Source organism: Chrysemys picta, chromosome 1, assembly GCF_011386835.1.
Source record: "Chrysemys picta bellii isolate R12L10 chromosome 1, ASM1138683v2, whole genome shotgun sequence".
NCBI lineage: Eukaryota > Metazoa > Chordata > Testudines > Emydidae > Chrysemys > Chrysemys picta.
In genome coordinates, this window is record NC_088791.1 from 308,995,151 (window position 1) to 309,016,329 (window position 21,179).

General features: G+C 42.9%; 2 long non-coding RNA genes across 3 annotated transcripts in view; one reads left to right on the forward strand and one right to left on the reverse strand.

Annotated features, from left to right (window-relative positions):
- Positions 1 to 8,755, reverse strand: part of LOC103306051 (uncharacterized) — a 31,102-nt gene extending 22,347 nt beyond the window's left edge. For both annotated transcript variants that reach the window (XR_010597823.1, XR_010597822.1), the window contains exon 1: positions 8,616 to 8,755. This is a non-coding gene — a long non-coding RNA (uncharacterized LOC103306051). The remainder of the gene's footprint in view (positions 1 to 8,615) is intronic.
- Positions 1,887 to 6,248, forward strand: LOC135980898 (uncharacterized). The gene is made up of 2 exons (XR_010597824.1): positions 1,887 to 2,217; positions 4,871 to 6,248. It is a non-coding gene; the product is annotated as an uncharacterized LOC135980898 (long non-coding RNA).
- Positions 8,756 to 21,179: the final 12,424 nt, after the last annotated feature.

Below are 21,179 nucleotides of genomic sequence, written 5' to 3' on the forward strand. Positions count from 1 at the left end.
CCTCCAACGAGTCCACTTGCATTGGACCCCAAAGGAACTCTTACACACCCAATGGGAGCAATGCAACCCCAACTTCCTGACTATGGACTTACTGACTCTCAGCCTGCATTGTAAAGACAGAAGAGTTTACTAGATGTCTGGAACACAGTATAGAATGTCCCTGGTTATCACAGAGACCAGAAAGTTACAGCATAGTCCATCTGGGTCAGTTCAGAGCCCAGAGCTCTCCTCTGACCCCTTCTTAGTCCCAGTCCAGAAGCTTCTCCTCCTTCCAGAAACCCACACTTAACCCCAACGGGCCCCTCCTTAGTCCTTTGATCTTGTTCCCCAGAAAACATGGTCATCTGGCCATGCCCTTAGCTCTTCAGCTGGTGGTAACCAGCTGGCTTCCTGAAGAGGGTGAGCCCTTCTAAGAGTGGGCTCCACCACAGTCAGTTGTGAAGTGCCAAAATCCAGCCAATTGTCTTCTGGGACTCTCCAGTGGCATGGCCCCCAGGCCTAAATAGCCAAGTATCAGTCACACCTGGATCTCGGTAAAGAACACACAACCTTCTCCCCACCCCCCACGGGGAAACAGAGGCACACATTTATCCAAAATATTATGAAAAATTCCCACTTTGTCACAGCTTCTCCCTGTTCTGCACACCTCTGCAGCTTGTGGCCACAGTGTAGTTCTTGTGCTCACAAGTACAAAGACAGCTTCCACCTGTAACACTAGCTGTGCTAGAGCTGGAAAAATCCACACCCCTGAGAGACATCGTTATGGCCGACCTATCCACTGGTGTAGACAGCACTACATCAATGAAAGAATTCTTCTGTCAGAATAGATAGATTACTTACCTTGACAGGAGAATCTCTCCCATCAGCACAGGTAATGGCTTCACTGAAACGTTGTAGCATTTTAAGTGTAGACAAGTCCTGAGGCACCTCAAGAGGAATAGGTAGGAAATCTGGCTCCAGATACAGCCTCTCCCCACAATGGCCAGCCACAGCAGGAAGCATATGCTCCACCCCCTTACGGGACACTTTCCTTGTGCACTCAGGCCTCATCTACATCTAAAAGTTTTACTAGTACAACTATTTTGGTTAGGGCTGAGATTTGCGGTGGGGTGGTGGTGGTACTGAAATAGTTATATTAGCAAGAGCCCTAGCGTGGCCACAGTTACACCACTAAAAAGGTGACATAAGACCAATTTATTAAATCATGTTATTCACCTTCCCACACAGAATAGCTATATTTATATAAGCATCTTTGTACTGATGAGATACAATCCCCTAGTGTGGATGCAGTTTTTAGCTCTACCAGTATCATTAACATGGTACAATATATGCATTTAAACAAGCTTCAGAAACTGAGATATTGTCTCCTGAAGCTCTTGCTGGCGGAGAATCTGGCACTACTTCAACCCCAAAATGAGCCACTGCTTTAAAGATACAATTGAGCCCCAGGCTAGCTGCTATGAATCAGCGGATTCCTTTATTTGTAGATGATGGTTGGCTAATTTAATGAAACAAAATATTGTAACCACAGGAATATGTGGTGTAGGACACAGGACCTTTCTGGATACTTTTGCCAGAAAAGCACTGCCTTCTTTTCTCAAGCCAAATGCCCCTTGAGTCAAGTTATAAGGAATGTCTCATATGCTTAAATTATTGGTGACTGACAAATCTATTAAACCGTATTGCTCTAAACACAGTAACGTGGATAACCTCCGTGTTTGACAGAATACAGCCAAGTGCATGGATTTAAATACTTTGATTATTTTAAGCCAAAAATTCAGGCGTCATCTGAGATCACAACAGTTGCCTCTCAGAGTTGTATTACTGCTTGATAAGTGTCCCAAGCCTCTGTTTGCCAGAAGCTGGGAATGGATCACTTGATTACCTGTTTGGTTCATTCCCTCTGGGGCACCTGGCATTGGCCACAGTCAGAAGACAAGATACTGGGCTATATGGACCTTTGGTCTGACCCAGTATGGCAGTTCTTATGTTACATTGATAACAGCAATGACACTAGAAACAACTGATACTCATGCTAAATTGTGTTTTCTCCAGAATGATACCATTGAAGACATTCATCCCATTGGGACCAAGGACTTCAAACCATAGTAAAGTGCACTTATGGTCAGATAAAAATGGCAGCCTGCTCAAAGCTATGCTTACTGTCTGAACGGCTATAACTGAACACATTTTGCCTGAACTAATGGGACTACTGAAGTGAGTAATTTGTAATTCTCCTGAGTAAACATTGCAGAATTAGGCTTGTAGCTAGTGAAGATACATTTTTTCCTAATTTTACTTCTGTTACTGTTAGAGACCTGATACAGCTCTAGAAGAGTGAGCTGGGCTCTATTCTGGCTTAAGTCTCAACAAAATGGTTAGCTACATTCTGCCTGCAGAATCTTTATTCCTGATAAAGATCAGTGAACGGAAGAACACAAGCTGACTTGCACACTGAAAATTAAGGACCAGGTTCTGCCACCTTTACTTACCTTGTGTTGTACCTTACTCCACAAATAGTCTTTCACGCGCAAGGGCAAAAATATCTGGTCCTAGGTTTATACCACTGGTAGCATCGAGGGACACAAAGCCTCCTACACACACCTCAGCAACAGTTCCTTTACTTGTTAAGTGAGTGAATTTGATAGAGTTCATTGAATGACAACCACCACCATAGAACCCTATTAGATTGTAAGCTCATTAGGACAGGGTCTGACCTTTTGGTCTGTGTTTGTACAGCACCTCTTACAATAGGGCCCTGGCCCATGACTGGGGCTCCTAGGTGCTACTGCAATACAAATAAGTTATTAATAATATCCTATTTGTAGGCAAGTTATTGTAAAACCACAATTTAAGATGGTGGTACTACAGACACCAACTTCTTACAAAGTGCTGGAGAACCAGAGACTCCAGCTTCCACTTAGGTACCACAAAGTGACCTTAAAATGGCCAGAGAGAGCAGGTGGAGAAAGGGAACTCTCCACAGACAAAGCTGCCTCCTGCACACCTATGGCAGTGTAAAGAGAGGTGTTAGGGCATTCATGGGGAGAGAAGAGGCCTGGTGGAGAAATAGAGCTCCACTATGCCTGATGCACCACTTGTGTTGGTAGTGGAGGTTAGTAGGCCCCCATTGCTCTAATTTTCATTGGGGCTCAGTGGCCAAGGATCCAGGACCTGCAACTGGCTCCCTATGGCCAGCACTGTGTCCAAACATAGGGGAGAATCAGTCCATGGTCTCAAAGAGGAAGATGAGGAGAGTTAAGTAGTAGGCATTATGAAGTCTGGCAATTAAGGGTGCACTGTAATAGAGTGAGGGGAGAATAGAGACCATGGTCAAATACTAGCTCAGTTTAATACCGCTGGAGCCACTAAGACCTGCTCACACTGAGACATTCCTTAAAAGTCTCCCACGAGTGTACCAATTCAGAGGAGCAACTCTGCCAGTGGGTGGGAACTAGAAGCTCTAGACAGCGCTGTCCTTAGAGATTGTGTTGCTATACACAGGGGCCGGCCCCAGGGAGGGGTGGGGGGGGGGGGGCAGAAAATGTTCCAGGCCTCTGCAGGGGGCTGTGCCCAAGGGCTTTGGGAGGTAGGAGCAGCCAGTACAGGAAGGCAGCAGGGGGTCAGGCCTGCCCCTGCACTCACTGGGAAGTGGGAAGTGGAGTGACCCGGCCCCAGCCTGCTTCCCCAGTTCCCAGGCTTGGAGGAAGGCGGGGGACCCAGCCCCCAGCACTCACTGGCAGCGTGGCTGGGAGCCGGCAGAGCGGGCTGGGGCCAGGTCACTCCACTTCCCACCGCCCGCTGAGTGCAGGGCAGGCCCGACCCCTGCTGCAGTCACCTGGGATGCATTGCTCAGGGGACAGGGTTGGGAGGGGATGGGTTGAGTGGGGGAAGGGGCAGAGCAGGGGCAGGGGTGGAGGCAGCTTTCCTGGGCCCTGCTGTACGCAGGCCACGAGGGGCCATCTCAGCCGTCTGTAGGCTCTAGAGCATTAGGGTGACTGATGTTTCTCAGAGCATCCAGGGCTGTCAGTTACTTTGAAGCAAGTGTCCTGTCCAGCTGGGTGTTAGCTCCCTAAGGCCTGGTCTACAATGGGGGTTGGGGGGGGGTGAAGAGAAATCGATCCAAGTTACGCTTGTGATATGTCTATACTACCCACCGGTAGTGAATAATATAATAATGAAGTCGACGTACTTAGATCTACTCACTGCGGTGTCTTTCCTGTGGTGAGTCAACTGCTGACTCTCCCCTGTCGACTCCACCTGCACCTCTTGTGCCGGTGGAGTATAGGAGTTGACAGGAGAATGCTTGGGGGTTGATTTATCGTGTTTAGACTAGATGTGATAAATTGACCCCTGCTGGATCGATCGCTGCCTGCCAATCCGGTGGGTAGTATAGACATATCCTATCACAGCCAGCCCATCAGCCACTCAAGCACTCTCCTCAGGCCTGTATCAGCTCTGCTAGTTGACAATAGATGCATCCCAGCCCCAAATCACTTCAAAGTATCCCCCTGTAGTATCCAGCCCCTGATCACAGGCTATCCACAGATATCCCAGATCTGCCATTCACAAAGGGGCAGTGTATGTCAATTTAACCTTAGCCCACCACTCCTACATAGCACTTGTGTTTGATTGTAGTAAAATCAAAAAGAAGTTTATTTTAAGAAATAGAGGTTCAAATAGAAACGAGTGATGAATACAAATGGTTAAAATACAAAACAAAAAGCACAGCACATGAACTAGGGCCTACACTTTATTAATAGTTACCTATCCTATCTAAGGGATTAGATTTTCAACCCAAAATTCAGTCTTTTGCAGTGTTTGCTAGCCTCATGGATTTTTTTTTTTTTTTTTTTTTTTTTTTTTTAAGGGTACCTCCTCAGTGAGTGGTTACAGAGTTCTTTCTCTACCCTGTGATATACTTCAGATATCAAGAGAGAAGCTCCCAGATTTAGTGCAAGCTGTGTTGTTTCAACTGGACTCAGAGGCAACTTAATTGCTCCAGACCTTAAAGTGTTTGAGGCCAAGGTATGCGCTCAAATTTTGTATGGTGCAGAAGTAAGAGATCCTAGGACACCATTTCTCAAACTGTGGGTCAGGACCCCAAGGTGGGTCAAACTCATTTTAATGGGGTTGCCAGGACTGGCGTTTGACTTGCTGAGGCCTGGGGCTGAAGCCCAAGCCCAAGCCCCACCTCCCAGGGCCAAAGCTCGAGCCCCACAGCCCAGGGCTGATGCCAAAGCTCAAGCCCCAACACCTGGGGCAATGGGGCTTTGGGTGGGCTCAGGTTTTGGTCCCCTTTCCTGAAGTCCTGTAGTAATTTGTTGTCAGAAGGGGATCCCGGTGCAATGAAGTTTGAGAACTCCTGTCCTAGGAGATTGGAAGTGTTCCAAAACAAGTTTCTTAGGAAGATTCCAAGTCTCCCAAATATCCCAGCCACTCGCCTTAGAGCTAAGGCAGACATGAATTCTATTCTGGCTAAAGTGCAATTCCATAATATCAATTTTTGGTTTCACATTCATCGTCTGCATCCACAACGCTTGCCAAAGATAAGCGCAGAGGAATTGTCAGTCAGGCTTTAACCAAGAAAATTTACATAACAGTATATGCAGAATTCTTTGCATTCTCTAGGCCTCTCAGAATTGGAACTGATTAGAATTAAGTTTAAATAATGGGAAATCCCTAATCAAACTGAGATTAGAGGATATTTATAAGCAATCAAACATGGCAGTTTTTGCCATTACAACTATGTCTTTTGGTTCACCTTTGTTAAAAAGGTCAAGGCTTATTTAGACAGTTTGTCCAACAACAAGCTAAGGAGGGCCTTTACAGGTCTGTTTTCAATCTATGAAGTCAACTTGCTCAGAAGGACTATATAGTGGCATTGAGAAATGTAATCAACTCTGTCCATACAGCTCTAAGCAGGTGGAAGACCTACCCCATTATTTATTATGTTGTAATTTGTATTGCCACTTGGTCAAAAGGGTTGTGTTTTTGTCCCAGATGCCTTGTTCTCTCAGAAAAGAGAATATTTATCAGGAACCAACAATATATCTGATTGAGTGGTTGCCCTATTTGTACCATCAGCTGCTAAAATAAGGCAAAGGCAAGTGGCATGGTGATTATACACACTGTAATTAGTTTAATGTTTGTATTTAGATTTAGTTTTAAATATTATTGTAATACATTTTGATTTTGGCACATTGACCTATGGATAAGTCACTGTTAATAAACTGGAAACCCTGTCATACTAAATTAGTCGTTTGTCTTTATTCCCAGACCAAGAGATCCCTTCACGGTCATATCATTCCTTTTCGCTTCCCAGTGGTTTCAATGTTTATCTTTGATGGTTCTCTTTGATTTTTCTGGTAGTTGTCCACCATTGCAACTGAGCAATATGTTACATAATGGCCTAGAATGGGCCATTCCCTGATGACTCACTTTCACTCCATGACCATACAGCATAGTTTTCAATAGTTACATTATTCCTTAATAATGACCTGTGCACATCTCACAATGATTGAGTATTTATAAATATGAGTACTGAGAAGTTTCAGTAGAACCTCACCTGCTAGCCTTTATAGATAAATACCATGATGGTGTATTAGACCTGGCAAACTCACTACACCTGAGATAGGAGTTGTTTGCAAAGAACAGTGAACGCTTTGCCAGTTGGCACCAATAGCCATCCTGGTTTTTAATCACTGTGTCATGCCATCTAGGTTTGCTCTGAGCATGGTTAGAGGACAGTAATAAAGATGTCAGCAGCTGGCTTACAATACAGCTTTCACCATTACTACCAGCTGTGAAGTTCCAACCCTGGGAGTACAATGGTTGGCAATTTTAAGGAAGAGCTTATTGTAGGTAAGGTATAGTAAGTGTGGGGAAAGTCATAGCAACAACTGTGAAATAAGAAAAAACAAACTAGGAGAGCAATGGAATTCACACTCTGAAATCAAGGAAATGGATACAGAATAATGAGGGTTGTGGAAATATGACTGACAACTTGGCTTATCCACAGCCCTGAATGACATTCTTTCCTGGAACAGAGTCCATATCACAAATGAAGTGGAAGAGAACAGAAGAGAAGAAAATTATAATGACTGACCAATTCTGAGCCAGCAGAATGCTTTGGGAAAGGCTTATCCAAGCTAGATAGCAAAAGTGACATGGACTGTGTGCAGCTTCTGTTACTGAAATAGTACCGCTTAACAGCAGTAGAGAAATAGTAGTAGTAGTAGTAATATATATGTGATAAATTTCTTCACATCTTAGCAGCGATAACTAAAAATCTTACAAGAAGAACCATTAAGTATACACAATGATTCATACAACAGTGCCTACTTTTGGTTGTGATCTCTCGCTCTTCTTTACTAATCATGTTGGTTATTTCACATTCATTTCACTTTCCAAACCCTCAGCTTCCCCCAGGTTTTGGGTGCCACCCATCAAAAAGTCTTTAGATATTTGAAGTCTTACTGTACATGGAACTGACTAAACATTTTTCATTGCAGTATTATTTATATCTAAAAATTCATGACAAGCCAGTTAACAGAAGCCATTGCCAGAGACCTGCAATCCAGCTAGACCTTATGGCCACAGAGGGTTTATTTAGGCTTTGCTCATAACCCCATTTGTGGCAGGCACCAGGTGTACAGCCCTAAAATCCCTGTCCGTGGGGGCAAGGTTTCCTCAGAGGTCAGTGTGACAGAGTTCAGCTGTGGAGGCAAGGAAGGGTCCAAGAGCTCCCTGCAGACATGTGAATCAGCAGACCTTTCCAAAATGGATCTCCCAGTAGATATTAGACAGCTCCAGAACAGGGACCCTGCAGGGCACAGCCTATCCCCCTAGACCTCTCTAACCTCCTAGCAGCTAACTTTTGGGGATAGGAGGAGAGACTAATAGAATCCCAGTCCCCAGACTTCTCTTTGCCTCCTCCCTGCAGATGGTTTTACAAAGGTTACTATAGGCCCAGAGCTTCAGTAGCTTCCATGGAGCCTACCCAGGGAAGGAGATTCAGTCAGGGGGATGAGGAGCCTCTTAGTTCTCTAGAGAGCCTGAGAACAGAACAGCTGAAGAACCACACCACATCCCCTACCACACTAGCTTCATCCACAGGAACAAGTAGACTGGCATGATGCTTCTGTATGCAGCAGTAAGGGGCTAACATACCTGCAATGGGGGAGAGAAGGTACTCACTTCTTGAGTCCCTCCTAGCAGCTGCAAGCTTTTCCCCACTCCTGGCACCCCCTGTAGGTTGCCAACCTGACTAGGCAGGTCTTCAGTGGCTCAGCCCTCTGACCAAGTCACACAGTCAAAATGGACTCCTTCCAGTGTAGCAAAGAGTTCAACAAACTATGTGCCCTCAACAAGGTCTTCATCCCCATCTCTGAGCCCTTGAAATCCAGGCCTTTATTCAGATTTCTAAGGGAGCCTTGTTTCCCCTTCTCAGACCTTAGGCCACTTTCTTAGCTGGGGGGGAAATCAGGCCCACCCACTACTCCAGGTTCCAACCCAGGAACTATAAACAGCAGACACATACTGCTTCCTTTAATTAGTTGCTGCTGCATTACCCGGGCCTCTTCCCACCTAGTCCCTTTACCACCACCCATTACCTTAAGGTTAGAGTTCTCATCCTCTCACACCCAGATTTAGCAAATGCAGCCCATCAAGCTGCTCTGGCCAGAGTACAGGATCAATCCTCACCCTCTGGTCCCAACCAGGAACTGACATGGTAAGGCCCTGCAGCTCCTTTTATTTAAGCCTGGCTGGTCTCTGATTGACTGCTACCATATAGCCTTTCTAGGCAGGTCTGGAGGACCCACCTTCACTGCTCCTTCATGGGGCAGGGTGTAGTAGTACAGCAGGGCTTCCAGCAGGGGGTCATGTACAGCTGTCACAATGGCCATCAGGATTTTGCTCTGGGTGTTTGATCTTACTTTGTGATTAGACTACGTGAACTTGGAGTTAGCTAAAACATCGCTGTTTTAAAATCCATCATGCAAATGCTCTTCTGTAGAGTAGAGATTTATAGTCAAGTGTTCTGGCCTATGTTTGAGCTTCACAGTGATCCCTGCCTAGGAAACTGGAGAGAAAGGACATGCATTGGTAGATCCATGTGTACTTACAGTGTTGTATAAGTAATACATTTCCCTCTCTGTTGCGGCTCAAACACCATGGTGATAAGCATGTTCTCATCTCAGCCTCTGTCTTTTCTTACCCATTATGCTCATCCACACATGCTCTCCAGACCGATCCTTTTGCCTCCTTTCCCCAGTCCTTGTTTGTGCCTTCTTTCCTGACCTCTTGTGAAGAACCTGCTGTTCTAGCTGTAACAAGCACCCTCCCTCCTTAGGACACACTTGTTTCATGAAGCCTTCCTACACTGGTCTCACCAGGGACATTTCGGACCCTTCTGGAGTTTGAACTATTGTTCTGTGTATTTTAGTTGTCAGAGAGAGACTTTAAGCTCCTCAAAACTAGGAGCTTGTCATCTTCCTACGAGTTCTGTAAATTTGCTGTAGAAAGTGTCTACCCCACAGTATTTAGCATTAGTGTATGTAAAATAGACTGTCATTACATGCCAGGAAATTCCAGCTCCTAACACCATGGAAGTGGAGTGGTGAGAGAATTGTGGATTCACTGCCCTCAGTCTGAAGATCATTTGCTTCCACCTATGTCGTCACCATAAAATTACAAAGACATAAATTTAAAAGTGTTTTTAGCTAGAATGAGAAGGTAGCAGTGCTTTTTAGAGAGGAAGGAAGCTGGTCTGGTAGTTAAGGACCAGAACTGGGAATCAAGAGAGCTCGGTTGGGAATAATGCTTTCCTGCCTCACGAGGACGTTGTAAGACTATGTTCATTAATGTTTGTGAGGTATTCATATCCTACAATGAAGGACATAGAAAGATCTTTAAAAAATCAGTATATACAAACAATTCATCCACCACCTAGTAATGTCTGATTTTAGGACTTGCTGAGTATGCAGAACTCTCTCTGAAGTCAGGCAATTAAATCCCATAGTATGACAACATTACCAGGATTTTAGTTTCAGAAATGCAGTTGTTACTTGTTCGGTCCAGTAGAAAATACTGAATTACAGCAAGCTTGTTTTTGTGCTTGTTCAACAGCATCAAGCAAAGTTTGACCTTTCATCTTTCCAGTAGTTAGTTGCAGACACTCTATAAATAATACAAATAAGCCACCCCCAGCCTAGCATGCTGTGAAGCTAGTTGCTAAGGCAGTAAATGATGCGTTTGTGTCAGTTCTTAATGGGGCGTGATTTTCATTTCATTTCTATAACTAATTCCCCATGTCTATCACCAGCTGTTTCACACGCATATGATAAGCTGCCACTCTTTTCCTGGCCAGCTGCCATTTTGGTTTCCTCCCCTAGGCCCTCCAGGCAGCTCATTTACCAGTCAGCTGCCATCTTGTGCTGATGTTATCACTAGTCAGGCAGAGCCAATGGTGCCAAAACTCAATCAATGCTGGATAGAAACTGCAAGAGGGAGAGAGCTGTCTGCTTCAGGAGATACTGGCAGAATAGATACTACTGGGATGCAAGGTGGAAAAGCTTGTGGTAGTGGCTGGGAATTACTAGGGTGCCAGTTTTTTTTTCACAGGTTTTATATGGGATTAGATATTTAACGTGGTAATTCCTGTTTACATGCACAGGGTTTAATTCATCCCCAAGGACCAGACTGTGGCTGGCCTTTTAGGGGGATGCGCAGCCTGCATAAGGCTACAGCTGCAGTCTCTGTGTTCCTAGGACATACAGGGACTGCTCCCTCTGTGTGTGTGTGTGCGCACCAGGGAGCTTCAGGATGGTTTATGTTTCCACAAAGCGCAGTTACTCCCTGAGCTCCTGCTGAGGTATTGCAGCTCCGTACTATCCCATACCCAGGGCTGTGCCTTAGAAGTATTATCTTGCTACTAATTTCAGGTTGAAAATATGTCTCAAGCACAAAGATACCACAGCAAATGTTTTCGGCTTCCCACCATGATGGGCACAGTATAAGAGCCTGAATTGCACAGAACAGGCAGTGACCTTGGAGCACCTAGAACGGATCCTGTTAGGGTTAAATGACAGTGCTCCTAACTCCTGTGATTTTATTGTAAGTCTTGTGATATTTGGTGTTATTCTCAAAGCCCCAGCTCCTCCAGTCATAGGAATGTCCGTTTTCATTTTTTAAAATGTAAGTTTCTAATCTTCATCGTTGAGGAGGAAAACTTGAAAATGTGACCCATGTGTGTTGGGATAGTGCCAAATTGGTGTGGCCATACTGAATGAATGGTGAGAACATGGCTTGACATGACTGAACTGCGAAAGAGGATTCTGGGAGCAGAATCCTTCTCTTAGCATCAGGCAGATTCCGGAGGTGAAACTGACTGGCTCCATGCTGTGTGTATGATCAATACTGATCTTTGAGTCAGCAGATATGTCCACTTGAAAGCCAACAACACATGTAGAATATCCTGAGTGGAGCATGGGCTGATCGGGGCATCTCGACCCTGTTGAAGGACATCACACAAGGGGCTGAAGTGAATGATTGATAAGGGGGTGAATGTGGGGTAATCTTCAGTTGGCACCACTTTGCAGTCTCCTCTTAAAGAATTAATTAGGTAAAAATTAGTAGCCACACGCCCACTGGGCATGCTTTTAAGACATGTGACTCCTTTGAGGAAAAAGAGTATAAAAATCAAGCAAATTAAATTACTGTTGAGGGATTCCTTAATTAACGCTTACAGAAGCAACGCTCCTAGACAGAGTAGCTAATACTCTGCTCCGTGGGCTCGTGTAGGACTGTGAACCAGAGGGGTCTCCAGGCAGCCAAGGCCTTGCCTCAAGGGAATCCCAGACAGACCAGAGGGCTGAGGAGACCAGACCTGGAGAGAAGAAGCCATCCATAGAATCGGTAACCACCTTCTCTGTTTTCCAAGCAGGAATTGTGTGAGGCTAGCACAGGGCCTGTTTGTGTATGTTTGTGAAAGAGAGGCTTGCTAAGAGGAATGTTTAGCTCTTAATGTATAGTTCTTAATGTCTAACATAGGAGTTATGTGCTTAATGTAATCCTTTCACTGCTTGTGTAATTCCTTCTCAAATAAACTGCAGTGTATGGCAAGATAATTACTGTGGACCTTTTTCACTGGTTTGACAGTAATCTGCTTCACTGGGAGCCATTAAAGATCCATTCAGGGGTAGTAGCCCCCTGTTGCCAACATTTGGTAGCAGAGGATGGTTACTGTCATGTCCAAGAAAAAAAGGTCTTTAAACTGAATCAAACTGTTTGTGAACTGGTTGCCTGTGAAGAGCTAGGTATCCTGAATCACTGGTGTTAACCAACGAATTTAAATATTGCTCTGAATCAGTTCTGACTTATATTAATTTTAGCTTTAGCTACAGTACGCAGAGAGGGAAATATACTGGTGAATGGGATTGTATTGGTCATTCCTAGAGTCGATTATGTTTCACAAACACAGACAGGGAAGAGTCGTCGAACCTGAGGATGAGAGGGACTCCCCGAAGCCTCCAGGTGTGGTTGACGAGTGTTTGTTAAGACGGCTGTTTAAAAGCTTGGGGTCTGATCCATGTCTGGCTGATGCAGTCCCCACACTGCATGAGAAAGTTTTAGACAACTTGCTGTTGAGATACCGAAAGGGTTACACTCCCGAGAAAGCCCAAACAGTAGCAGATTTCATCTGTGCCATGTATTGTGCTGTAGAAAGCTTGTAAGGGAGTGAGATGTTGTGCAAGAAAGTTTGGAACAGGAATTGGAAAAACTAAAATGAATGAAAGCCTGAAACGTGACTTGCAAACTGCTGTAGCATAAAATGTAACCAAGGCTTAGCAGATAACAGCTTTAACCCATACATGTCCGGAAAGAATAAATAAACAGGTGGAAGATGAAGAGGAGCCCCTTCCATGGCCTCTGGCAGCACAGCCAGTAGTGATAGCAAAAACGCCTCAGCCTTCACGGCAAATACAAGAGGAAGTAAATCGTCCTCTGACTGAAACTAAAAAACAGGCACTGGCTAAACAAATGGACTCTTTGACTAAGAGAGAATGTGCTTGTCTTGGCTGTTGGAATACATGGTTAGAAAATATTTAGATTGTGAAGATTTAAGAGAACTGATAATAACTTGTATGGCCCTACGGAAGGAATAGCTTTGTTGGCAGAAATTGAGGCAGAGTTAAAGAAAGGTGACAGAGACGGTGTTATCCAGAAGGTAGCCCGATACTTTCTGATCCCCTCTGAATTGAGAAGGACAACTTTGTTAATACGTCAGAAGGAAAAATAATCTATTATGGTTTATTGTACTAGGCTGTTGTTGGTATGCTCTCTGGCTGAAATCGAGGAGAAACAGCTGACAGATTTGATCTATGATGGTTTAAGGAAACCTATTAAGGTGTTCATAGGACCCTGGATGGATTTAGATCAGGTTGAATTGATTAAAGCAGCTTAGGAGGCAGAAAGGGTAGTAAGTGGAGCAGGTAGTTCTTCTCGGAAAGTGATTAGTGAGGCTTCCTACAGTAATCAAGCAAGCTATAATGGCTCCAACCACACTGATACGGGACATGGTAGTTGCAATGAAATAGGACAAGGACAAGGACAGTATGGTAGGAGATGTGGAGTGTTTAGTGGGGGATCATTGTGAGCACAGGTATGGGCTCAACTTCAGGAAAGAGGGGCAGATATGGCCAGTTTGGATGGACAACCTTTGGAGACTTTGCTAGCTGCTTTAAATGATTTGATGGCAAGGACTAGATCACAGTCAGCGCTGCAATCAGGAGTTAAGGCTGTTGAAACTGTGGGAACAGGTACAGAAGATCTGCTGGTGATTTCTTATGGCTTGTTATCCCCGGAATTGGCTCAGGTGAAATTGGCAGCTCCCTGTCAGGCTGGCTCCACATTTCAGTAAAAATGCCTCGCCCTTAACAACCTCTGTCCCCAAAGGTCAATGCTAGTAGCCAAATTACAGCCCCACATAATTGATAGATCTTATGTGGAAGAGGGGACAGAAGGAAACATATAACGGTTTCTGGCATTAATTAATACAGCAACAAAGGCAACTTTAAGTATTAAAACACCTACCAGGGGTAGTAGATCAAACTACATTTTAAATAAATACAGTGGTTTGTAACAGCATAACTGAGAAAGGTATATTAAAAGTAGATATGGTACAACGGGAAAAGTGAATGATTCATTTGGCAGAAAGGCTGGTTGTGAAGAAAGAGACTGTAAATAACCAGATTATTTCAGAAGGATTAAGAAAGTGAGCCTGTAAAGCTGTGGCACTGCCAGACAATAAATGGATATTTAATAAGGGAAATTTCTCATGGTTTGGGCTAGAAAGAAAAGGCCGTGGTAAAGATAGTGAAAAAAATGTGTAAAGCTCAGTATTCCTAGTCAGCAGAAGCTGTTCCCCACATAAAAAAAAACCTGTTGCAAGATCTAAAAGCACAAGGGGTTGTAGTAAAGTGTCAAAGCCCCTGCAACTCCCCAATCTGGCTTGTACAGAAACTGGATGGCAGATGACATCCCATGATTATATTATAAAAACATAATTGTAAATCTACCCTTGCTGTAACCAACCTTCCAACTAGAATGGCCAGAGCAGTGGCCAGGGGGCTAACTGGTTCTCTGTACTGAATTTGTTATTTGTTAATTGTTTCTTTGTTATGTTAGTAACCTCTTTAAATTAATAACAGGCTAAATTATAAGAACTCCTGAGCTCCTGTTAACACCAAAGAAACAAATGCCTGAGCAGGTACAGAAGATCTGGGTAGCGAATTTGATGCAAACACTGGAAAACATTTGGACAGAGAAATCAACCCAAACAAAAGGAAGAGCCAAAGGAATAATTAAAATATCGATGAAAAATAGAAAACACGGTGATGCTTAAAATTGGTAAACAAAGGTAAAATAATCCCTATATAAAGGAAACCCTTTTCAGTTAACAGTTAAGTATATGGCCAGTCCCATGGCAGTTTTAGTAACCACTCCGGATGGAGACATGTAAAAACATTCTGATCAAATCCAATTATACTTGCCAAGGGACTAAATATAATAATTTTCAGAAATGAATGCACAGTATGTACTAACCTATAAGCAGGGCCGGCTCCAGGCACCAGCCCACCAAGCTTGTGCTTGGGGCGGCACCTGGAGGGGGGCAGCGCGGTGCTCCGGCTCCGGCTGCCGGGGAGAGCGGGGCCACGGCCAGGGCTCGCCGCCCTCCCCCCGGCGCTCTGGGGGGGGAGGGGGGCGGCGGCCGGAGGCTTTTTTGCCTGGGGCGGCAAAAAAGCCAGAGCCGGCCCTGCCTATAAGGTTCAGTCAGAGCCTTGTGTGTTTTGTTTTTGTTTTGTTTGCTTGTGTTTTTGTAGGTCAATCTATAAATTTATGGAAGCAAGAAGTATGCTGAGAAATTTGCTATGGCTTGGTGGCGATATGATTACTAGACCTGTCTGTGCTACTGGATTCCACCTGAAGAATAAACCAGAAGATTGTTAAATTACTCAAATTTCAATACAATTAGCACTTTCTTAGGGACACAAGCATAAAAACATGCTGGGTCTAACTAAAGGCCCATCTAGACCAGCGTCCTGTCTTTTAGCAATGACCAATGCCAGGTGTTTCGGAGAAAATAAAACAGGCAATGATCAAGTATTCATTGCAGACCATTCCCAGATTGTGGCAAACAGAGGCCAGGGACACCATCCTTGCCCATCTTGGCTAATAGCCTTTATGAATTTCTCTCTTTCTTTTACACAAAAAAACAAAACAAAACAAAACTACCTTGTTATAGTCTTGGCCTTTACAACACAAGTTCCACAGGTTAATTTTCCTGTGTTTATTTCCTTTTGTTTATTTTAAACCTGCTGCTTAGCAATCTTAATTGGTAACCTCTAGTTCTTGTGTTATAAAAAAAAAGAAGAAGTAAATAACACTTTCTTACTTGCTTTCTCAACAACAGTCAGGACCTCTATTGTATTCCCCCTTTAGTTATCTTTTTTGAAAGTCCCAAACATGTTAATCTTTTCTTATATAAAATAGTTCCAGACCCCTGATTATTTTTGTTGCTTTTTTTCTATGCTTTTTTTTTCAGATATGGCTATGGCACATTACGTGAATGTTTCTAGGCATCTATACACAATGATTCCAGAACGTTTTTTCTTTTGGGTGGTAGCAGCTAATTTAGACCCCATTCTTTTATATGTTTAGTTGGAATTATGTTTTTCCAACATGCATTATTTTGCATTGGTCAGCATTAAATTTCATCTGCTTAGTCACCCTAAAGTTTTGTATCATCTGCAAATTTTTGCCACTTCATTGTTTGCCTTTTTAATATATAGATCATTTAACAATACTGCCTTTTCCCAGTACAGACCCCTGGAAAGGCCACTGTTTACCTCTCTCCATTCTAAAAACTAACCAGTTATTCTTGCCTTTTGTCTCTTATCTTTTAACCAGTTATTGATCCATAAAAGACTTTCTCTCTTATCCTATAGCAGCTCACCTTGCCTAAAAACCTTCAGTAAGAGTTTTATATCCTTGTTAATCTTCTCAACGAATTCTAGTGAACTAATCTTTACTATAATTTCTTAACTGTAAAGATGAATGCAAATTTCTTTAGTTCTTCTATATCGGCTTTATTCTTCTTGGGTGTTCCAAGGTGCTAAGGAGACCTTAATTGCCCAGTGGCCTCACTGGTTGTGTAGTAGGCTTCCTGCTTTTGATATACTATCAGTATAGGAAAATCTCAAAATCTGAAAGCAGCCTCCAGGCTTAATTCTCTGAGGAGGGGAAAGTTTTTAAAAAAAAGCTTTTGGAAAGTCTAAATTCCAGTATTGGGATAGATAATGGTACAGATTTAATTAAAGTCCTAGCCAGAGTAAATCTTACTGTGAGCAACAACTTGAAGTCAACCTTTGCCAAAAGTCATGTACAAAAGTCATGTTAGAGTTGTTTCCCTGATAATGTTTACTCTAGCAACATTTATTTCGCTTGGATCAAAGGGAGAAAAAAGGCTAAAAGAAAGCAAAGTAAAAGGGAATAAAAAAAATTTCTATCCAGGCAACTGATTTTCCAGTATAAAAACTCTCCACAACTCAATAAAGGAATATCCCATTGCTAAACCAGGTAAAGGGGATGAGAAGAAGGAAGAATGTAGAGGATGGGAAAATCTGCCACGCTATGGTAACAGAATCCGACATTCCCTTTGAGGCCATAAAAAATACTGCGGGAATGTGGACATTTCATGTACCAAATAAGACATGTATTTTTGTTTGGGTACAGGGATTAACATCCAAGATATTAACAAAAAGGTGGCAAGAACCTTCAGGAAAACATACTTTAGTCATTAAGAGGGAATATAATCCAACTACCAAAAGGTGTTTAGGGACCTCAAGTGTAACAAATGGTGCATGTGCATTGAGGGCCAACGTATTCCAAGCAATTAATTCCAAAACTGGGGAAATGTGGGACCCACATACGCCACATAAAGAAACCCCTCAGACACACCAACACCATTGGAAAAAAGCACCCCACGAATATATAATTCAAGGGGCTTGGTTTTAAAATAAAACTTAAATTCCAGTCATAAATATAGGATCAACTGTAAAATTGTATAACATCACTGAGAATATGGAAATATGTCAATGAAGATGTAATTGGTGCACACAGAACACATGTTTACTGGGGTATGGTAATAAATCTGTATTTAAAGTGTCCAAACAAAAGGACCCTAATATAAATGTGCTTTAAGATGCCATACCTCATATGGGGACAATATGTAATATATGGGAGGATAAACATGGGTTAAGGTAACCAAATCAATACAAGAACGTCACAATGATCCTAAATGTATAAAATGGTTAATTCCAGATTGTAATCATAGTATATATATACACAATGAATCTAAATTTAAGATTTCTGTAATCTTAGTCCCTAAGGAGTAGATAATCAACCGTCTGTCAAGAGTCACCAGGCTAATGCTCTAAAACTGCTCTCTAAAAAGCCAGTCAAAACCCTGGTGAGGCATGCCTCCCCTCACACTATTGCCAGGGCAAAAAAAGCCTAAGTGGTCTTGGCCTTCCTGTGTCTGACCTCTGGACATTTAGCATCCCTGCAGTGAGTCCACCTGGGCGTGGCTCCTGGGGAAGCCAAAGGGCCCTGCAGTTCAACTCCGTAGTCAGCTGTAACTCTCAGCCAACATTGTAAAATGGAGGGTTTATTAATTAACAGGTACACAATGTGGAATGGACTTGTTGGCACAGGAATTGGTAACTTTTAGCCAAGTCCATCTTGGACTCTCTGCCTCTCTCCCAACCACAGACTGCCCAGCTTCTAGCAACCCGACCTCCAACACACCCATTGCTCCTCCTCCTGGTCTTTGGCTCACTTCCCGGGCAAAGTGTCACCTGGTCGCATCCCCCGTTCTAGGTTTTAGGTTACGAAGAGCACCTTCTATAGCTTACGTACACGCAACTGGAGTAGCCTTACCTGCCCTCAAGGGTCTTAGCAAGTCACATGCCCTTGTTCCTACCACCTAAGCATTGATGCAATATGCAGGAAAACTAAGGCACCACATAGTATTTATGCAAAACAGTCAAAACTCACATAGGCTCACTTACAACAAAAAGTGTACCAGGTAATATATGCCAGCACCTGGAAAATAAAACAGGGTACTATAAAATAGTACCAAAAGGGAAATGAATTATGGTAAATACCCAAAGTGAAATGGAAACAAATAATAGGAGCCCAGGAAAAACAGGGCACCTTAATCACAATTGAAATTTGGATTAAAAAGGAGGTAACCGCACCATGAATTTACAATAAAAAAAGGATTTGTGAGAATTATATAAAATAAACCAAGATATATGTTGGTATCAAAAGGAAAAGGGTAATGTAGTAATAAATAACCTGACCTATGGACTGAGGAATGAAATGTACTCGTGGAGATATAACTCATTTCCAGTATGAACATTATCAATGGCACCCTCAAATAACTAAAACCTTTTAAAAAAACTTATAAAATTAAGTTGTTGAATTATGCTACTAAAAATCATAAGATAAGTTTATAAAAACCAGAAAAGGAGACACATGATCTAATAGTTAGTGCACAAATTGTGGGTATGATTGATGTGATATTAAAATTATCTTTGGTAATTGAATTAACGCTTAAAGAAGCAACACTGCTAGACAGAGTAGCCAAAACTCTGCTCCGTGGGCTCGTGTAGGACTGTGAACCAGAGGGGTCTCCAGGCAGCCAAGGCCTTGCCTTGAGGGAATCCGAGACAGACCAGAGAGCTGAGGAGACCAGACCTGGAGAGAAGAAGCTGTCCATAGAATCGGTAACCACCTTCTCTGTTTGCCAAGCAGGAACTGTGTGAGGCTAGCACAGGGCTTGTTTGTGTATGTTTGTGAAAGTGAGGCTCGCTAAGAGGAATGTATAGCTCTTAATGTATAGTTCTTAATGTCTAACATAGGCATTATGTGTTTAATGTAACCCTTTACTGCTTGTGTAATTCCTTCTCAAATAAACTGCAGTGTATGGCAAGATAATTACTGTAGACCTTTTTCACTGGTATGACAGTAATCTGCTCCACTGTGAGCCATTGAAGATCCATTCAGGGATAGTAGCCCCCTGGTGTCAGCAATGTGCATCCTAAAGATTAAAAAACCAGTGTGAACCCAATTTTTCTTTTAAATTTCATGATTTTTGAGCCCATTTCCTGATTTTGGGGGGACCTGACTCATGATATTTTGAATACTTGGGTTGGTAATACTGAGGTGAGTGGACTAATTTTATCTTCAGCAACTTTTTTAATGTGTCCTTCGTTGCGAATTCAGCTTAAGAAATCTTCATTGAATTCATCACATTTTATATGGGGTCCTTCTGTAAGGTTCCTCATATGTTAACACACAGCATAGCACAGAAGTCAGTATCCTTTATTTTGTATTTTTACTCTCCCCATTGCTATATAACACTTCCTGAACTATCCTCCCTGTCCTGTATTTTGATTCACATTTGCCTTAATATCACAGAGTTGGCATATTTTCTCTCACTTTCTCAGTCTGCGATTTCATAACAGACACAGCGTTGACCTCTGTTCATAAAATTCTAGAAAACCTTTGTTATGCCTAAGGAATTTTCTGTCCTGCTTGGTCCTGTGTTTCTCATTCTGGGCCTTTCTTCCCCATTTAAAGACATATAGTGCTGATGCTCTCCTTTGGTTGCTGGCATGCTACAATGATATCAAACCAATTCTGACCCTAGTCTTGCATATTCAGCTGAAGGTACCAATGGTGAAAGTGCTTGGGGCCATTATATTTAGCATAACTGAAACATCAGGAGGGTAAAAATGATAGCATTCTGTGAAGGCTGTTTGAATTTCAAATGTGTTATGAGTCACTTGAACAACTGACTGAGTAATTCAGGGCTGTAAGAAAAATATTCTATAGAAGCATGCCCTTTGCCTTGATTTGCTTTTGTTTTCTGTTCTGTACATTAGAACAGACAAATTATTCCAGCATAGTCCACTTATTGTCTGTATTCCCAAACAAAATAATTGGTTTAGCTTGCCCTAGTGTATTTTGCCATAATGCAAAAAATAAAAGGCAAGAAAATCACCAGTTAAGGCAACAGCTGCACCAAACCCAAACCCAATCTCCAAGCACTAACCCCCACCCCGCACCATCCTGACACTCCATTATACCCACTCACTAATACCCTCTCTAATACACACTTGCTTTCAGTTTGACAATGCTTTCATCCTTAGTGCACACCTCGAAGAACTGAAAATCACACTGCACAGCCTTGACTCTGATCTCACAATGTTACCTTACCACAGAGTCAGAAGGACCCATCAAATCATTTAGTCTGACCTCCTGTATATCACAGGCCACCAATACCATCCAGCCACCCTTACACCAAGCCTAACAACCAGAATTGGAGCAAAGTACTACAGCCCTCAGGAGACTATTTGCATAATCGTATCATGCATTAGGCAGAAAATGACTGCAAAGTTGATTATATACTCTACATTACTTACCTTAATAGAAGCACGGACAAATTTAGTATACCGACCAGATCCACAAATGGGGCAAGTCAGTGGAGCTCCATGTAGGATTTGGCCAGATCAGCTATACACCCTATGAAAATCAGTGCGTCAAGG